General features: G+C 48.8%; 1 long non-coding RNA gene across 1 annotated transcript in view; it reads right to left on the reverse strand.

Moving 5' to 3' along the window:
* The window catches only part of LOC128146505 (uncharacterized), a 46877-nt gene extending 33673 nt beyond the window's left edge, over positions 1-13204 (reverse strand). The window contains exons 1-4 of the long non-coding RNA XR_008236782.1: positions 13100-13204; positions 12603-12837; positions 8322-8394; positions 981-1068 (exon numbers count right to left, since the gene is read on the reverse strand). This is a non-coding gene — a long non-coding RNA (uncharacterized LOC128146505). The remainder of the gene's footprint in view (positions 1-980; positions 1069-8321; positions 8395-12602; positions 12838-13099) is intronic.
* Positions 13205-17209: the final 4005 nt, after the last annotated feature.

A 17209-nucleotide genomic window follows, 5' to 3' on the forward strand; every position in this document is an offset into this window, starting at 1 on the left:
TCGGTCCCCGGCAAGCAGCAGCGCCAGCGGGAGAGCATCTTCTGCTTCCTGCTCTCCAGGAAAACTCCCTTTGCTCTCCGCTGGAGTGGGACGAGGCTGCTCCTCATTCGGTGACCCAGGTTGCCAGCAGAGAAAGCAGATTTGCAGAATTCACAACATTTTGCTGAAATGCTGGTGAAGTTTTCACCAGGAGAAATTTACTTGTTTCCTTTGAATAATAGCAAAATGCTTTAGTTAAGGCAGACGAGCAGCCTTTCTCTTTGCCCCCAGTTTTGTTTCCCTTCATTATGACTTCTTAGGCTGAACTACTGGTTTTGCTGACAATTAGCTATTTAGAAGCTAATATTTTGACCCAGATGGTTTTTACCTTATGAAAACATGACATTAAAGCCCAGACCACCGAATATTGTGATGTTCTCAAAGCAGGAAGTATTTCAAAATTCAATTCTATGGTAATGTTTGATCTCTTGAATTCAATTCCATTTTTGCAAAGAACACAGATTTCAAAACAAAGCAGCTTGGCCCTCCTTAACTAAGCCAACGCCGTCTCTTCCTCACATGCTCAGGTCTCTGTGCAACCAGCAGCAGAACGGGTTGTGCAGTTTTGAGCTTCTGAGGGTTAAATGAGGAGCGAGGCAAACAAAAGACAAGGTCATAAAACACTGAGAAGGACAAGTAACGAAGATGTTAACAACAATGAAAATCAAAGACTTGGTCTCAAAGCTGGTGCCTCAAAGCTGGGTCAGCTTTCAACCTGAACTTCTAGTTCCGAAAACCAAGGCAGGTCTGCTCCCAAACACACAGAGCCCTGCTGAATCCACCGAGCCTGACCCATCAAATACCTTGCTTTTCCTATTCTGACAAGGGGAAAAATTGTTAAAATTTTGCAAAGACTTTGCAACTTCAGTAAAATCAGGAAAGTATAAGAAAAAAGTCAGGAAAGTGTAAGGAGCAAAGCAGAACTTCTAATACCTGTTTACCATAGTTACGGATTCATCCAGGACACAAGCGAATGCTCTCAAGGTATGATGAACTCAGGGCTTTGGGTTTCTGTGATATCTGTACTGCCTGCAAAAAAAAAAGTGAGAATTTCAGACACATCGTGCTAATTGCAAAATCTTCATTCATATACTTATGAGCAAAATCTGTTTGGAAATTTTAGGGATGAGGGAGAGCCCCAGTTTCCCCTAACACACTTAAGGTGGTTCTCGCTGCACCAGGCAGGGCACCACAAGCAATTTGGGTGGATGCCGTAAATGCACGAGGGAGACCACAACGTCATCTGGGAGGGCAGAAACGGTTTCAAACACAAGGTGAGGAGGGAAGAAGGAGCGGGGGGGGGGGGGGGTTTATAGCATCGCTGCTAAAATGCAGATGCACTATCTTTGCCTGGGAGGGGATGGGAGCCGAGGTCCTGGAGTCCCTGGGAGAGCCGTGGCTGCAAACAGCCGCAGGTGGGAGCTGATGAAAAGCCCTGGGGAAGCCATGCAGCGCCCCAGGGTTGGGCTGATGGGCCATAAGGAAGCTTTGATGTGGCAGGGGGAAACCTGCATCTCCCCAGTCACTGGCACATCTGACCCGAACCACTCCGCTCAGTCTCTTATTGCCAAACACCTTGTGCTGCCCATTCACTTCCAGCCCATCCCCAGGACCAGCAACTAACCCTGCTGTTTTGCCCCCAGCAGAGCTGGATTTAACCCACTTCTCAGCCCCTCCTCGTTTCGGAGCAAGCTCAAAAGCCAAGCGCAGAGCAAACGCGTTGCAGCTAGCGCTTCCAAATCCTCCTCTCCCTCACTAATGCCTCGCGCTGGGTCTTGCCGGCTGGGCCTGGCTCCAAGGCTGATGCATCTCCTCCAAGCTGCGAGCATCTCAGACGCGCGACCCCAGCAACCTCCCCAGCTCCAGCCTCTCTCTCCGCCCAACTTCCCAGCGGACGCGGGGGGGATGGCGAAGAAGCGCGAAGGCCCAGAGCGATGGGCTTTGCTGCACTTTAGCTGTGAACAGAGGGAAGAGAAAAGCAACTGCCTCAAAAAGCAATCGCTTCCACAACCCTCACCTTAGACATCTGCCTGAAAAATGGAAAAAGAGGAAAGGAAGGGAGAAAGAAAAAAAGGGGGGCAAAAAAACCCCAAACCCACACCAACCCAAAGGCCCCACATCTAATTGATTTCCTGATGGAGACGGCTGTTTTATCGCTTGCTATTTATTGAGCATACCTGCGCTGGAGAGCTGCAGCATTTCTGCTCCCCGGGGGTTGCTCCCTGACTCCCCCCTCCCAGCCCTTGGCGAGGACGATGGCCCCAGCCGCTTCCACTCGTGCTGTCGGCAGCCCCTGGCCCTGATGGAGACGGATGAGCGGATTCAGGTCGTTAATACTGCCTTTAGCTAGTGGCTGCGCGCCGCAGCAGCTCACGCGTGGTCTTGCCCCGCTCCAGAGCTAAGCGCCAAAAAAGGCTGATTTCTTCCTAAGAGTGTCAGCTTTCCCTAAGCTATGTCGCATATCCATTGAAAACTGAAAATTTCTCATTCGGAAACCTAAAACTGCATTCTTTCTCAGCTTTCCAATCAAAGAAAAAAAAAAGAAAAGGCAGAAATTTTCCTCTGTGGTGGAGATGGGGGAAAGGAATTTTTTTTTTCCCCCAGCCGCTTTAGCTGCGACACATTTGTTCATGTTTTCCTGATGCGGTGAGTGCCCTGGTGAAGCTGTTAGTTGCTGTCCCTTGGCTCCCAGTGCCATCAAGGGGTCATCAATAACCATCAGGTCCCCAGCCGGTGGCAACAGCACCTCTGACCCAGCTCTTTGAGAAAGGGAATATCCACATGGCTGTTGACTGCTCTCTCCCATTTGCTTCCAGCAAACATCCTGCCTCCCCAACCAGATTCGTGCTAGTAAACCCAAGGCATGAATTTTAAGCTGGGATGCTCCCCAAGAAGGGCACCATCACATCAGACAGGGTGAGATTTGGGCTGAACTCATCCTGTATCAGCTACTGAAGTCGTTCAGACACATCTGAGGCTCAGGAAACCCCAGCCCCACAGCAGAGGCATGCAAAAAGCATCCTCTATGTGATCTGTGCACACAGAATTATTTTCCCTCTCCATCCCTTTCACAGGGCAGCTCTAAGCTGTTCCAGCACACAAAAAAAAACCCCAAGAAAATTCATTGCAATCACTATTATCAGCCTTTTCAATCCATTTTCACACCCTGGGGTCTGCGTTACGTGGCTCAGCATCTGCTCCCCACCATCCCTCTCCACCTCCAGAGCACCAGCGATTTCCCTGACATTCCAGTAAATGGATTTACTGGTCATGTCCCAGTGCCCAGCCCAGCTCAGCCTAAGGAGCCAGCGCTCTGGCATCCTGCCATGAGTAACAATCTATGCCATCTGCTTTAAGGGTTCAGCAAGGAAACCTTTGTTTGGGCTCGTAGGCCATCTCCCCCTCCACGGAGGCATTTCTCTGAGCCGACTGGGCAAGAACCGACTGCAGCACTTCAAAAGAAAAGTTCACGCATGGGTAAAGGTCCTTTAAAATGGGATTAAAAATTCACATTTTTGTCCCATATTTTTTTGACGTTTCTAATCAAACCTATCCTGAGACAGATATAAGAATGGGTTTAGCTCACTCTTTCAGTGATAAGACCATCAGTCATGGGGGGGCCTTTGGTGAGTACTTCTAATAAGCATTTTTTTTAAATTCCTAAAAAAAACCAACCACCAAACCCTTATCTGAAACACTTCTCTAAAGTCAAAAGGTCCCATTGAAAACTTAAAGTTCAAAGCTTTTCATTAAAAAAATAATAAAATTTCTCCCCACATTTCAATTGCTGCATTTTCACCAGTTTTGCCTGAAGTCTGGCTACACCAATGTTCCTCCCCTCCACCAAAGCCCTAAGCCAAAACCTGGACAGGTTTAGCACTCCAAAAACCCCACTTTAGCAGATCTGGCTATCACATCCAGAAGCTCAACGGGGTCGTCTTTGCCTTCTTGCCCCATCCTTCCCAGGGAAGCGAAGCCCTGCGTTACGCTGCCCTTTAAAGCCGTTATTTCCAGCACAGGGCAGGACCGCCAGAGGGGGGGTCCGGGGGGATTTCGTGCTCAGCAGCAGGTAGGTGGCCTTTGATCCCGCGCGCTGCCCGGGGCAGAAGGGCTGGTGGATAAGACTCTGTGGAGACGGGCTCTGCAGCCATCCCTCCTTTCCTAATTCCCTTCTGAAGTGCTGGAGCCACTGTCACCTCTCATTAAAAGAAGCGAATGCCCTCGTTTTAATTTCTAACCAGAGCGAACTGGATAATAACATTAATCCCGGCAGGGGATGGCAAGAGAAGGCACCTCCTCGCTTCAAATGTTTGGACAAAAAATTTGCTCTCATTAGGGCAGAAGTCCAGGAGATGTTGCCTTTGTAGGACTGGCGAGACGGCACGCAACAGGGCTTTGTTGCATTTGAAGTGCTCCTCGTCTCCTCTGAGAGCACCCGGGCTGTAATTGGGGCCGGGCAATGGTCGGGGGAAGAGAGGGAGAGACAAAAAGAGAAATGAAAGCTTCAGATCTCCCAGCGTTGCACAAAGACAGATTTCTTTTGTAAATCCCTATTCTGCTGCAAAATACGCTACTGGACAGCTGGCCCTGCGCACTCCCGAAAATCAGGAACAACGTGGCCATGGATCTCCTTAGTGGTAAAGGCAGGGTCAAATCCTGCCTAGAGCTCAGGCTGAGGGGTGGTACCCACTGCTCTGGGAGAAGTGTTTGAGGCCACACCAGGAAAGCCCAGCACTGAAGGTAAAGAGACTAATTCAGCTAAAAAGGTCTGAGCTGGAAGGGGAGACCCATGGGAGAGACCCAGAGGTGTCCATGGGTCCTTTTTACCAATAAGTGAGGAGAAAAAGGGGGGGGGGGAAGAGGAGAAAAAAGCACCTAAGCTGACCATGCTATGTTCCTATTTCTTCTTGTACGCATACTCATTTTTCCCCTCATTTTCAGGAGAACTTTTCCCCCAACTGGTTATTTATGTTTGCCTCTGAGTTTGTCCCTCGTATGCAGATGACGAAGATGCTGCAAAGCCAGCCAGGAACATGGCTCTGCTGCTGGGGGATTCTCAGTCTCAGGGACACCAAGAGGTAAGAAAAAGCTCATTTTTCCACAGCAGCAAACATGCTTCTGTGGCTGGCCACATCCCCTGGGGAAAGGAGCTTAACTTGCAAGTTACCTGCTACCAAGTTCAAGGATCACGGCATCTCTCCAAAGTCACACCAAGGTCCGGACCAGGAGCATTCACAGCTGAAAGAAGGGATGTGGTGGGAGACACGGCAGAACCAACCCTCCTAAATCAGGGCTGCTACAACAGCCCATGGTCTCCGGGTATTGCACAAGGTATGGACAGCCGATAACAAGGCATAGCATTGACTAAATGTTGCCACTACCTGGACCCGATACCGCGAACGAAACATCTTGTACACAGACACCACTAACTGTAGGAAACTCTGCTAAATGCAGCGACCCAAACCTTCCTCCTACCTCTACCATACTTGGAAAAGGAGCACCCAGAAGCAAGAGCTGGTGTGAAAGGAGCAAAGAGCTGGCAAAGAACTGTCCAGAAAGTGATGGAAACACCAACCAACAGAGAAAAATAATCACATTTCCTCCACCGGGAAGCACATTGTCAGCCAAAGAGATGCTAGTTTGGTTCAGCCTCGGGTAAGGGGGGAAAGTTAAAAGAAAGTGTTCAATTAATTCCTCATTTATGGCCAAGTACCCAGTATATTGCTTCCCTCGTTCCCCGAATCGCCCACTGTCAGTACGTTTAGAAACAGGTTGGAAATTAATGTTCTTCCTGTGGGTGGCTGTCAGAAAAGATAAGGGATTTCTTTGGAGGGTCACTTTTTCATTATTGTGTTATCATTACTGCTACGTGAAACCACAAAGCTACCCTGGATATGAACATTTCTAGAAGCTGTTGAGTCAGATGCATCTAAGCACAGCATTGGGCTAATGGACATTTGGGAATGGACAGGTTCCCATGCATTGCTGCAACAGCAACACAGCTCAAAGCTGCAAAACTAACAGTGGGACTGGCGATTAGTGCATTGGGAACGGACAAAAAAAAAAAAAAAAAAGAAAAAAAAGCAGAAATACATGAGTTCAGTTGACCTTATGGAGACCTCCACACGTTAGATCCTCCAAGGAGAGAAACAGGCACTTCCAGAGGGTGAGACACCTTATCCTGCTCCAGGTACCTAAACCCATGCCCTTGGAGAGCTTGTCTCACAAACTCCACCAAGGTTTTAGGTCAAAGGACCTTGTGCACCAAGGTCAATGCTGCTCTGATTAACTGTAAATAGCAGAGACTGGGAGAGGTGACTGCAGTCAGACACTTTGGTGAAGATTATATTCATTACCGATTTCAAGCTCGAGCTGGCTCATTAGAGGCACACCTTTCTTTAGCACATGACTTTTGCATTGAACTAACACATCAATATTTTGGTTATTAAAAGCTTGTTTTCCAAGTAAAGAAATATAGCAGCGCTGTTCCATAAAGCTATTTATTTGTTTTTGATAGGAATCGGGGGGGGGGCAGGTAAAGAAAGAAATCAATCATGTTCCCAATATTCGCGTCCAGCTTGAGCCAGTTTTTAAACACTTCTACGTACAAAAAGAGAGGTTATTCATTCACTCTTCAGTCTTCCCGAGTACTACAGAGATTCCCCCCCAGGTAAAACCAGGCACTTTAAAAATAAAAAAGAAACACATGCTTTAACTCTCAGAAATCTGGTTAACAACCAACCCGCTGCAGATCTGTTGAGGGTAACTTGATGGGACAAACCTTGACTGTGATGGGACAAATGACAATTGGCATGTTATTTTCAGAAAGCTTCTTTAACATCAAGATCAAGCAGAGCCTCAGGAAATGGGATACAACCTTCGTTCAACCCTGAGTTTTCTCCAAGTGAGTACCCTCCCCTCGCCCATCCCTGCTTCCAGTTTTACAGAAAAAAAAAAAAAAAAAAAAAGGCAGAAAATTGAGGATTGGTGAACACTGAGCGCAACCTTGGCAGTGCAGCACCTTGCCAGGGTAATTAGACCGGGCAATTGCAAAATTAGGCTGAGCAATTGCAACGTGTTGAAGTAACAAGCCAAGATGCAAGCAAGTACCAGCTGCAGCGCATAAACACCCCAGTTTATTCAGGGTACGGCACAGCAAAGCACGCAGTATTATACATCCAAGCCGGTTTAACGGAGAGGATGACTTCTCAATTCTGACTTCTGATGGTGGTGCCTCCCACCATCCATCCTGGCCAGTACAGACCGCGTGCCCCATTTGGTTCTGGAGGAGCTGGGTATGATCCGTACTGGGGGAAGCGCTGAGTTGGCCCCCAAGTCTTGGCTTCCCCTTCAGCTCTCCCTCCCTGCAAGTGCTGGCCAAGCTCTCTTCCTACAGCTTGGCTTCCTTGTCAGTAAAATGAGGATAATGAATGATTTTGCCTTTTCTTCTGAGGGGCTGAGATAATTCAATTTAAGAAAATGATGAAAAAAAGCATTTTTGAGTACCAAGTGGAACTAGAAAGCTATGGATCAAAAGCAGTTGATCAAAAAGTTATTGATGGAGGCCTTCCTTCCAAAACCACATTTGGATCAAAATCAGAACATTTTGCAAGAACTTGTCGATTTCTATGAAATTTTTGAAGAGGGTCAAAGCGTTTACCTCAACTTTCCAGAGGCAGCACTGGAACGTTTCATTTCATTTTGGACATTATTTTCTTGGAGCATTTTGTTTAAAATATATTAAAATATTTAAAGACATATTATTACCTATTAAATGTTATAATGTATTATATGATGTTAAATTTAAAATATGTATACAGAAGTCCAAACAAAATATTTTCTCATATTAAAATGTCAGATTTTTATTTAAGCTAACGGATTTTTTTAAAAAACACGGTTGGGAAGCATTTGCGACTTCCAACAAACTTGGTTGCTTTTGTCCAATTTTACTGCCTGAAAAATGCTGGCTTCTAATTGCTTTTCAGAATGTGAAAATTTAATTTCATATTTTTTCAAACTAAAAATTGCAATTCTCAATCAGCTCTCAAGGTACTGGAATTTCTCAGACTCTTTTTTCCCCGCAGAAGGAAGGGAGGAAGAAAAGACACTCATTTCCATCAACATTTTTGACTTATCAGTTAAGCAAAAACCTGGGGCAGTTGATAGAAAAGACTCAGCTTCTGGCAAGCCAAGAAAATTGAACTGATGACAAACTTTTTTCTCAAAAAGCCAAAAATTTGCAAATGCACCCTGGATCCTATGGAACATCAAAGACATTTTACCTTTCCGGGATGGTAGACAGTACATCTCAGTCCTCAATCAGCAACATCTTTACCTGGCAACTCCTGTCATTACCTGTGGGAAGAAAAAAGAATAAATCTTCTTTGTTGCATGTTTTTCTTAAGCTTGGGAAAAAGAAAAAGAGAAAGAAGAAAAAAGAAATACCCTTGTAGCTTCTCCGCATCTGTTTCTGTGGGAGCTAACGGGCAGAAGGCAGGTTCCTAACAGATAGTTATGAACTATCTGCACAGCTGCAGACAACCCACTCGGTGGCTTGGCAAGTGTGGGGTTACAGCTTGCACATGCGGGAAAACGTGTACTAATCTCACATGTGTGGTGGTGATCTTGCAAACCTCCGGCTGCAAGATCATGGTGCTGTTTCCAAACCCTTATCTAATGCAAATGAAGCTGAGAAAAGAGATAAAAAAATGTAACAACTATTCCCTTGTACTAGCGTGAGTGGCCTGCTCGTGGATAAGATTTCACAGAAACAAAAGGCAAGCTTTGCTCCTAAACACCCCCAAAATGCACAGTATTTCTATAGAATCACAGAAGATATCAGTTCAGAAGGAACCTCGGGAGGTCTCTAGTCCAAGCTCCTGCTCAAAGCAAGGTCCACACTGAATTTAGACTGGGTTGCTTAGGGTTTTGTCCAGGCGGTCCTTGAACATCTCCAAGGATGGAGAACCCGTGACCTCCCTGGGGCCTCTGTCCAGCAAAAAGCTACAAAAAAACCTCCCCCTTGCCCCACATGGTCATATTAGTACATGATTTTCCTTCATGGCTAATATTTTTTTTTTTTGGTGTGTTCTTTGGTCTGGTTGGGCTTGTCAGATCCCAAGACCACCAAGTACTACATGACACCACGCTCTAGATCTCCTTCTTGGGATGGAGAACTGATCTGACAACAGCACTATACCCAGTCTCAGGAGCTTCAGTTTTTCCCAGCTGATGATTCAACCACCAAGCAAAACAAAGGACATAATGCGATGGTGTGGTCACCCCTCATCTTCTGCCAACATCGCTATTAAATCAGTTCATATGACGTATCCCTCATCCAGAACACAAAGTGAAGTTTTTATTGGCATGAATCTGGTCTGCCTGCATTACTCACCTACTAGCAGAGCTACGAGGCATTCCCTGATGGAGTCACAGCATGCAAGTAAACTTTTTATTCCATTATTGACTGTTGGGTTTATGGCACCACCAAGACAAGCTGTTTCAGAAGAATGTTCCGCTGACTTCATAGCAGCAGCAGCAGTAGTAGTCAGGGCAGTGCTGGGAGGACCCACGCTGTAAGAGAGCAATTCCCACTCTCCCTCTCTCAGTCCCTCAGCTGGAGTCACGACCTCGCTTCCCTTTTCCACAACCAGGCTCACGATGGCATTTGAGGACTCCAGCCTCCGCTGGGGAAAGTCCAGCCCTCTCCCACCAAGCAGCTGACTAACGTTGGCATCACCGCTCTGCTTCTGCTTCTCATCACACCTCTCTTGTTCTCCAGGACAGACCTGTTGCTGTGTGTTCATACAGCACCGAAAACCTCTAGAAATTGTGACATCCTAACACTACTGTAAAAAAAACATTTTTATATATATATACACACACACATATATAAGGCAGGATAGTCTATCCTTGGGCTTTCAGGTAATTCCCTTAGCTGCTGTTCCCAAGCTTCTCTGGAAAAACCTTGCTACTACCTGGAAAAGGAGACCAAGCCCCAGATGCGGCGAGTGGAGGCTAGGAGAAGTAGGAGCTTCATTAAAGTGCTGAACTGGAGTCCAGAACCAAAGAAAACCCAAGTGACAGCTTCCCAGTGACTCTGTCGTGAGATATCATGTGTCTCAGACTCCACAGAAAGCTGCTGCCTTGAGCCTAGTTAAAACAGGAGAGAGATTATTAGCCCAAATAGTTCACAAGATTCTCCACCTTAAAATGCAGGCAAAAAAGGGAAGATGAAGCTCTCTATTGAATGAGTTTAGAGCGGAGACCTCTTTAATGTTTCCAAGGGTTTGAAATGAGGACAGTAGCCCCAGGTGACGAGATATTGGTGAGCAGAGTGGAGGTGAACCCCTCAAGCTACCAAGAAAATGCCGCTTCTCTCAGGGTCCTGGTTGCAGAAATAACAGCATCCAGGGCCAGGCTGTCGGCAACACATGTGGGGTGGGTGAGTGGGTGTTTACACTGAATATAAATGATCCTCACAGTTTGGGCTGGAGGTTTGATTGCCTGACAGTTCTACCATACCTATGGCTCGAGTGCACAAGTTCTTGAATGTTTTCATTATTTTTTCATTTGTAATATTATTTCATAATAGTAACAAGACACCCCGGGGCAATGTGTTTCCAGGGGATTATTGCCTTCAGCTTTTTGCTTTATGACACATGCCATAATCGCCGAGAAATGTACAACCTGTCATATCTCATTACTTAAACGTGGGTTATATATCCATGTATTAGGCGCGATGGATAGACCAGGACCATAAAATTATATGGACATTTGGTGGCAAAAGTTAGTTTGTGCAAGCAGTTCCCGAGAATGGCTTGCAGCTGGGCTAGCTCACTTTGGACCCATCCTCAACTTCAGAGCTCTTACGAGCTGTTTTTGCTCTTACTCTGCCCACAGAGCCGTTGCAGAAAGTGCATGAACTAATTCTGTGGTCTCATGCTCCTCTGCTTCCCCCTTAGCTTGGCAAGGTTCACCCTGCCTGCAGACACCACCAAGAAACACTCTCCGGGCAAGCTCAGCCCTGGGGGGACTCACAAGAGTCCCCTGAGGACTTGCAAAAAAGCAAGTTCCAAGCCAGGCTCCTTGTACCTTTTACTACCCACTGCCTACAAATAACCATTCACAAGACTTCCTGGAGACCCGCGATGTGGATGAGGAAAAAGGAGAGAACACAGAACTTGGGGCATAAGCTGCTTTCTTCCAAGGAAAGGTGTCATTCTGGATTTATTTTACGGTTTCAGTCAGTCTGGGCATCTGGCACAGGAAGCCAAATGTCTGAAAACGGGGGTCAAACATAGACACCCCGGCTTTTGGTCAGCTGCCAAGGGACAGGAGAGCAGTAGTCAGTAGGTGACCCGCAGGTGTGCTCTGCAGGTAACGTTCTCCTTGGCCAACACGGTTGGGTGAGATGGGCAGCACCCACGTTCGGAATGGCCTCACAAAAAGCCCTCAGCACTCCAGGATGCTTTAACCAGAGCTGTTGCACCACAGCCAAGAAGGGCTGGTGGTTATGAGCTCTTCTCTGGTGCTTGCAGGGACTCAAACAGGAGGCCATTCATGGGGGATCCAGTCATTCCCAGCAGCTGTACTGGCTCTGGCTCCCAGCGCTCCGGAGCCCTCAGCATACCGGGAAGTTATGTCACCGCCGAGGGCTGAGTCAATGGACAGACTCTGATGCCTTTTCTCAGCAGCAAGAAGGCTGAGGTTACGGCTGCCTGCAGTCTGGTAACTTGGGAAGAACATCAGCACTCAGCTAAGCACAGAATGAAGCTCAAGCGCACGAAGAGTACTTCAGTACAACTCCAACACACCAACGCTCTTCAGATCAGAGGTGCCTGACCTACCACCTTGCACAAGAAGCAAGATCAAGCTGAAGACTCGCCATGCAGAGACAGCAGGCTAGAGGAGACCTCTCTGGAAGGCTGCGGGGCAGATGATAGCCCTTCATTATGAGGGGCCCAAATCCTTTCTTGGTTGGGCTTGATGATCTTAAGGGTCTTTTCCAACCTAAATGATTTTATGATCCTTGAGATGCTGGTGGATCTAAGGGGCAGCATAAGCAAGCAGGAGAAATCCCTTGTACGTATCTGACTGTAAAAGGCAGTTATGAGATGCTGTAGAAGACACTGTTAAGCATTTGCCATACAACTGCAAGTGCCTTTCTCTGGCTGGGAACACTCACAATAAGGCTCTGAGAGCTGGACCACCAGGAAGAGCATTACCGAGAGGTAAATTGAGATTCATGGTTTGTCTGGCAGGCTCCGTTGCAGCGCAAGTCTTGCGCTCGGCTCTGAATGACAGTTCTGTGCTAGCCTGGGCGGCACACGCAACTGCAGGCTGGTCTTCCAACCCAGTCCATCCTGGAGATTTCCCAGGACCACGGGGAGCCTCAGTCCCCGCTCAGTTAGGCTAGGATGGAGATTTATTTTTTTGTTTGGCTGAAGAGAGCCTGCACTTAACCACAAAGCCTAGAAGAATCTATGACCTAGCCCTTTAGAAACACAAGCACAAAATAAATGCACAACAAGGCTTTTCATCTCCAGGGAAGTTCGTCTTACCTGAGGCCTGGAACAATGTCACAGGGGTAGAGTCTTTCTTTCTCCAGGGAGCGCTGGCAATGGGGTTCGCAGCGGGTTTTCCATGTGCTGTGCCTTTAAGCTCGCTGTACTTCTGCCTCCATTTCCAAACAGCAGCCTTTTTGTTCTCCAGGCTGCTGCAACTTGCAGATACGTGCACCGTGCCCTCTTTTGCAGCGATTTTTTTTTTTTAATCTTTCTTGCTGTTCTCCGTAATCTAAAGTTAAAGACATTCAGGTTAAAAATACATGGCTGAGGTGGTTTTTTCCAGACCACCTCCTCCCCCCTCAGAAATCAAAGGTACTTTCTCAGTCGAGCAGGATCAGCCTCCCCCAGGTGACAAAGGCAATTTATTAAGACATAAACTACAATTATGCACGGTCAAATGCTCCTCTTGGATATATGGAGACAAATCCCCTTTGCTGCTACCCTCAGACAGACACTCCACAAATAAAGTGCCTACATCACTTCTGCTATACCTGCTCACACTCAAGTTTCCCTTTATTCTCCGCTCGAGAGCGGCGAAACATAAATCTCGGTCTTCCCAGTAGCTTCTAAAGGTTTTTTCTCCTTGCCAAGTTTCCTCCCAGCTCCCGGAGGGCAAACAGCAGCCACACAGCCCCTTTTGTGCTCCAGGGCTCGGCTAACAGGCCCCACCTGGGCCAGCAAGCAGGAGGGGTGCCCTCGGCCATGCTTGGAGGGCTGGCACACCATCAAAGCAAGCTTTGAGAGGGAACTGCCGCTGGTTCTCCGATGGCAAGGGCATCTCACCGAGTCCCGGCGCTGCAGAGGAGGAGGGGGTCTGCAGGGCAGGGGCTTGGGCAGCCCACGGGTACCCGGGCATGGGGTGCTGGAGGCTCGTGGGGAGATGCTGCTTGTGGGTGGGAGCCGGGGCATAAGAGATCGGCCTCGGAGGGGAAAGCTGGGTTCTCTGTATTTCCACTTGAAAAACACAAAATACAGACCTGAGTCTCACTGAAGGATGAAAATCAGACCCTACAATTTTAGGAATGGGACTTCCTCGCCCCCTCCACTCTGCCCGTGGAATGGGACATGGGAGTGCGCCCTGTATTGCAAAATCAGCCAAAGCCTCCAGGGCACTGCTGATAGCAGTTAAAATCAGCTTTAAAGGATGCTCCTCTGCCCTATTCTACTCTTAAAGGGCAGCACCTTCCAGGGGAGGAGTGGAAACACCACCCAGGACCCCACAGTGTCCAGCACCCTTCAACATCTGAAGTCCCAACAGCTCTTGCTCTGCAGCCTGGAGGGCTCAGCCAGGGCTCAGCGCGGTGGACACAGCGTTCCTGTGCCGGCAGGGCTTGGGCACATCTGTTGGCTGCTGGGCCGGTGGCTCTGGATGGTGATGGCCACCAGGGTCTGTCCTGGGCCATAAAACTCTTCTGGGGGTCACACAGCCAGTTAGTGAAATCCTGTAGTCACCTGGGGAGAGGTTCAGGTAATGGAGAAAGAAAACAAACAAACAGGTAAGAACAGTATATCCTTTGCAATGGCTTCTCTTCCTCTTCCTTTCTCACAGCTTTTTTTTCCTCCCCATTATTGTACTGGTTTTGGTGGGTTTTTCTTTTGGTCTTCTGACGTTTCTATACCACTTTCTTTTCCCAGCCTCTCCTTTTCTTTCCTTTTTTTTTTTTTTTCCCCCTCCATTTTCTGCACTTGTATTTTTTCTGTGCAAACGATGGCCCATTTTTCATTTACATCTTACCTGGCATGCGTGTCTGCTGTTTGTTCACAGTGTCATGGCCTAGGTTGTGGTTTGCATGTGTTGTTGATGTGCTCCCATTTCTTCTCTCCTTTTTTTCTGGAGAAAAAAATATACAGTTTTCCTTAGTGGTGCCTTCATATTAAAAAATCCCCCACACTTTAAAGTCTTATCTAATGCCCTTTCTCTCTCCCATGTCAGGCACTGGCCACTGGAGAGGGACACACAGGGACCACAGTCCCAGTACATGGCAGTGTGGTGTTGCTGCCCATTCCTGTCCTAAGTAGACCAGTGCTGGAGGAAGAGCCCAAGATCTCAAACACCTCCAGACAGGTCTGAAGAGGATGGGATGACAACACAGTTCATCCTCTCCTGCAGCATCTTCTCTCCCTGCCTGGCCCTTTGGGACAACTGCAACGGGCAGATCGCACTGAAGACGTAGTGTTTCGGGCTGCCGGCAGACTCAGGAAGCTTTCACTCATACTTCCATCACATTTCCAGCCCTGGCAGGAATGTATTTATTTATAAATGAAAAATGAGACTGTGATCTCATGTCTGGGATGAAGCGGGTCCTGACAAGTCACGCAAAACTGTTCCTGTTACTGCAGGGACCAGAATAGCAACATCCAGCCCAGGGCTCTGCTAGCGGACGGATTAGCTTCAGAAAGACACTTTGGGAACATACCCTGGGAAGGGCAGGATATTTTTGGTTTCCAGAAGGTCCTCATATATTAAGATAAAGGGGGAGAGTGAAGAGGAAGGTGGGCAAAGTGCGCTGTGCACAGTTCTTCTAGCACCCTTGAAAATATAGGGTGATTCTCCAGCCCCTCTCTTTCCCTTGCATTTCACAAAGCCCTCCACGGAGGGATGACCCTCCACTAATCCCAGGAGTTACACAAAGTCCGTTCCCTTTACAAATAGCCCTCCGTTCCCTGAGCTCGCCTCTCAGTTTCCTCCGTTTCTTGCATCGGGGTAATACTCATGCAGCGCTGCTGCAGAGCTGGTCCCTGGCTCCCACGCAGTCTCGCCATCTCCTTGGCCACATCGTGAGGAGCAGCACCAGGTTTCTTGGGTGTGCACCACCAAAACGTAGCGCTTCTCACCTTGAATGGGTTAAAATGCATTTAAAATAAAGCTAGGGAGTATTCTGAAACAAACTCCCCGTTTCAATTATTCTCCCAAAATCTCAAGTCTGAGATTCCTTGCTTGGGGAAAACCTTTTCCCAGACTGGGAAACGACCCAGTGGGAGGTGTAAGGGCACATCAGCCTTGCCTCGGGGCTGCAAGCCAGGTGTGTTTCACACCAAACCGTGGGAAAAAAACCCCAAACCCCAAAGCCAGCTGTTCCTGGTATGGTCCAACCCCCCCGAGATGCAGGGTGACGGGGACGAGGTGCTGCCGAGTGGGTGAACCGCCTCCGAGCGAGGATGGGCTGCTGTCGGGGTCGGGATTTCCCGGGTGGAAGGACCGGAGGGGACGGGAGCGGGGAGCCGAGCATCATCCCCGGGGTCGGGGAGCGATCCTTCCCCGGGCTGGGAGCCACTAGAGGGCAATGGCGGTATGTCCCACGCCGACAGCGGCTGCAAGGCAGCCGGGGAGGGGAATGCTGGGGGGGGGACACAGAGAGGGATGCGCAGGGGCTGCTCGGGTGCCCGCAGGGACACAGCAGGATGTCTTTCTTTCCTGAAGATAAAAAAAAAAAGTCTTTCTGGCGTTTTCTGCTCCGTTTAAGCATTGCAGGTGGGTAAAGGGGAGGGGGGAGAGGCAGCTTTAGCATCCATGCGGCATCCAGGACATCGCAGACACTCGCAGGCTTTTGCAGTTCAAAACCATCACTCCCAACACAAAGCAGAGAGGTACAGCCCCAGGTGAGCCGCCTTTTATCCCCTGCCGATTAGGCTAATTTAGGGAAAACCTGTTCCTGCCCAAGATTGGCAGGTGTCAGCAGCTGGTTTCCTCCTCGCTAGAAATATTGGAGCCACTCTCTCTGGTGTGCCTCTAATTTTCACGACGATGCATTTCCTCACTCCCACAACGTACCCCGTCACCCCTCCATGGGATGTTCCCTTTGCCCCAGGCCTGGAAGCCGGTTGCTCCCAAGTACGACCCTTTACTCTCAGCGATCCTTTGGGCAAGGGTCTGCTCTGCTGCTTCCCCTCCACCGCATCCCCACCGACACGGAGGGGCTCCCGGGAGAAGCACCCCGGCTCCTGGCCAGTCCCCAGCTCCATCCCCTGCTCTGGGTGCTTCCCCAGGGTGCCACCAGCCCCTCCGTTTATCAGGCCGGGGCGGTGGGAGATAGGGAGGGAGGCCGATAAGCCTTCAAGTGGCAGCGTGCTGTAAACATTCCCACTGGTGCTGTTAGATTAGAGGGCTGGGAAAATGCCTTCAGCCCCCCGGCCCACCAGCACGGTGGGCTGGGGCTGGGGGGCTGCAGAACTGTTGAAAAGCGCAGAAGGAGGAGCCGTGTAGGAGCTGAAGTGCTTCGCTGGCAGGCTGCAAGGCTGGCTGCTGCCTCCCAGGGTACCAGGGCTTGTCGGGGGTCTCACCAGCAGCCCTAGGAAGGCCGGTTTGGCAGCCGACCCTGCAGTCAGTCTCCATCTGCATCCATAGGCTTCACTGCCTTTTTTTTCCTATCTGGTAAGAAAATCCCCTTCTCCCTCCCTCTGTCTCCCAGGCTGCTGGTGGCCAGAGGTCTCGGCTGGCTGGAAGCACGCTGCTTGTGTGTTTTAGGTCTTTTCCAGGAGCTCTGCTTTCCACACAGACCTCTCTTTGCATGTACCTGAAGGACTGGCACAGAGTGAAAGGCTGTGGTCCTCCTTTCATAATGATCCGCACCCATCTTAAACCCATTTTCCACCAGTAAAAA

This window comes from Harpia harpyja, chromosome 9 (assembly GCF_026419915.1).
Source record: "Harpia harpyja isolate bHarHar1 chromosome 9, bHarHar1 primary haplotype, whole genome shotgun sequence".
NCBI lineage: Eukaryota > Metazoa > Chordata > Aves > Accipitriformes > Accipitridae > Harpia > Harpia harpyja.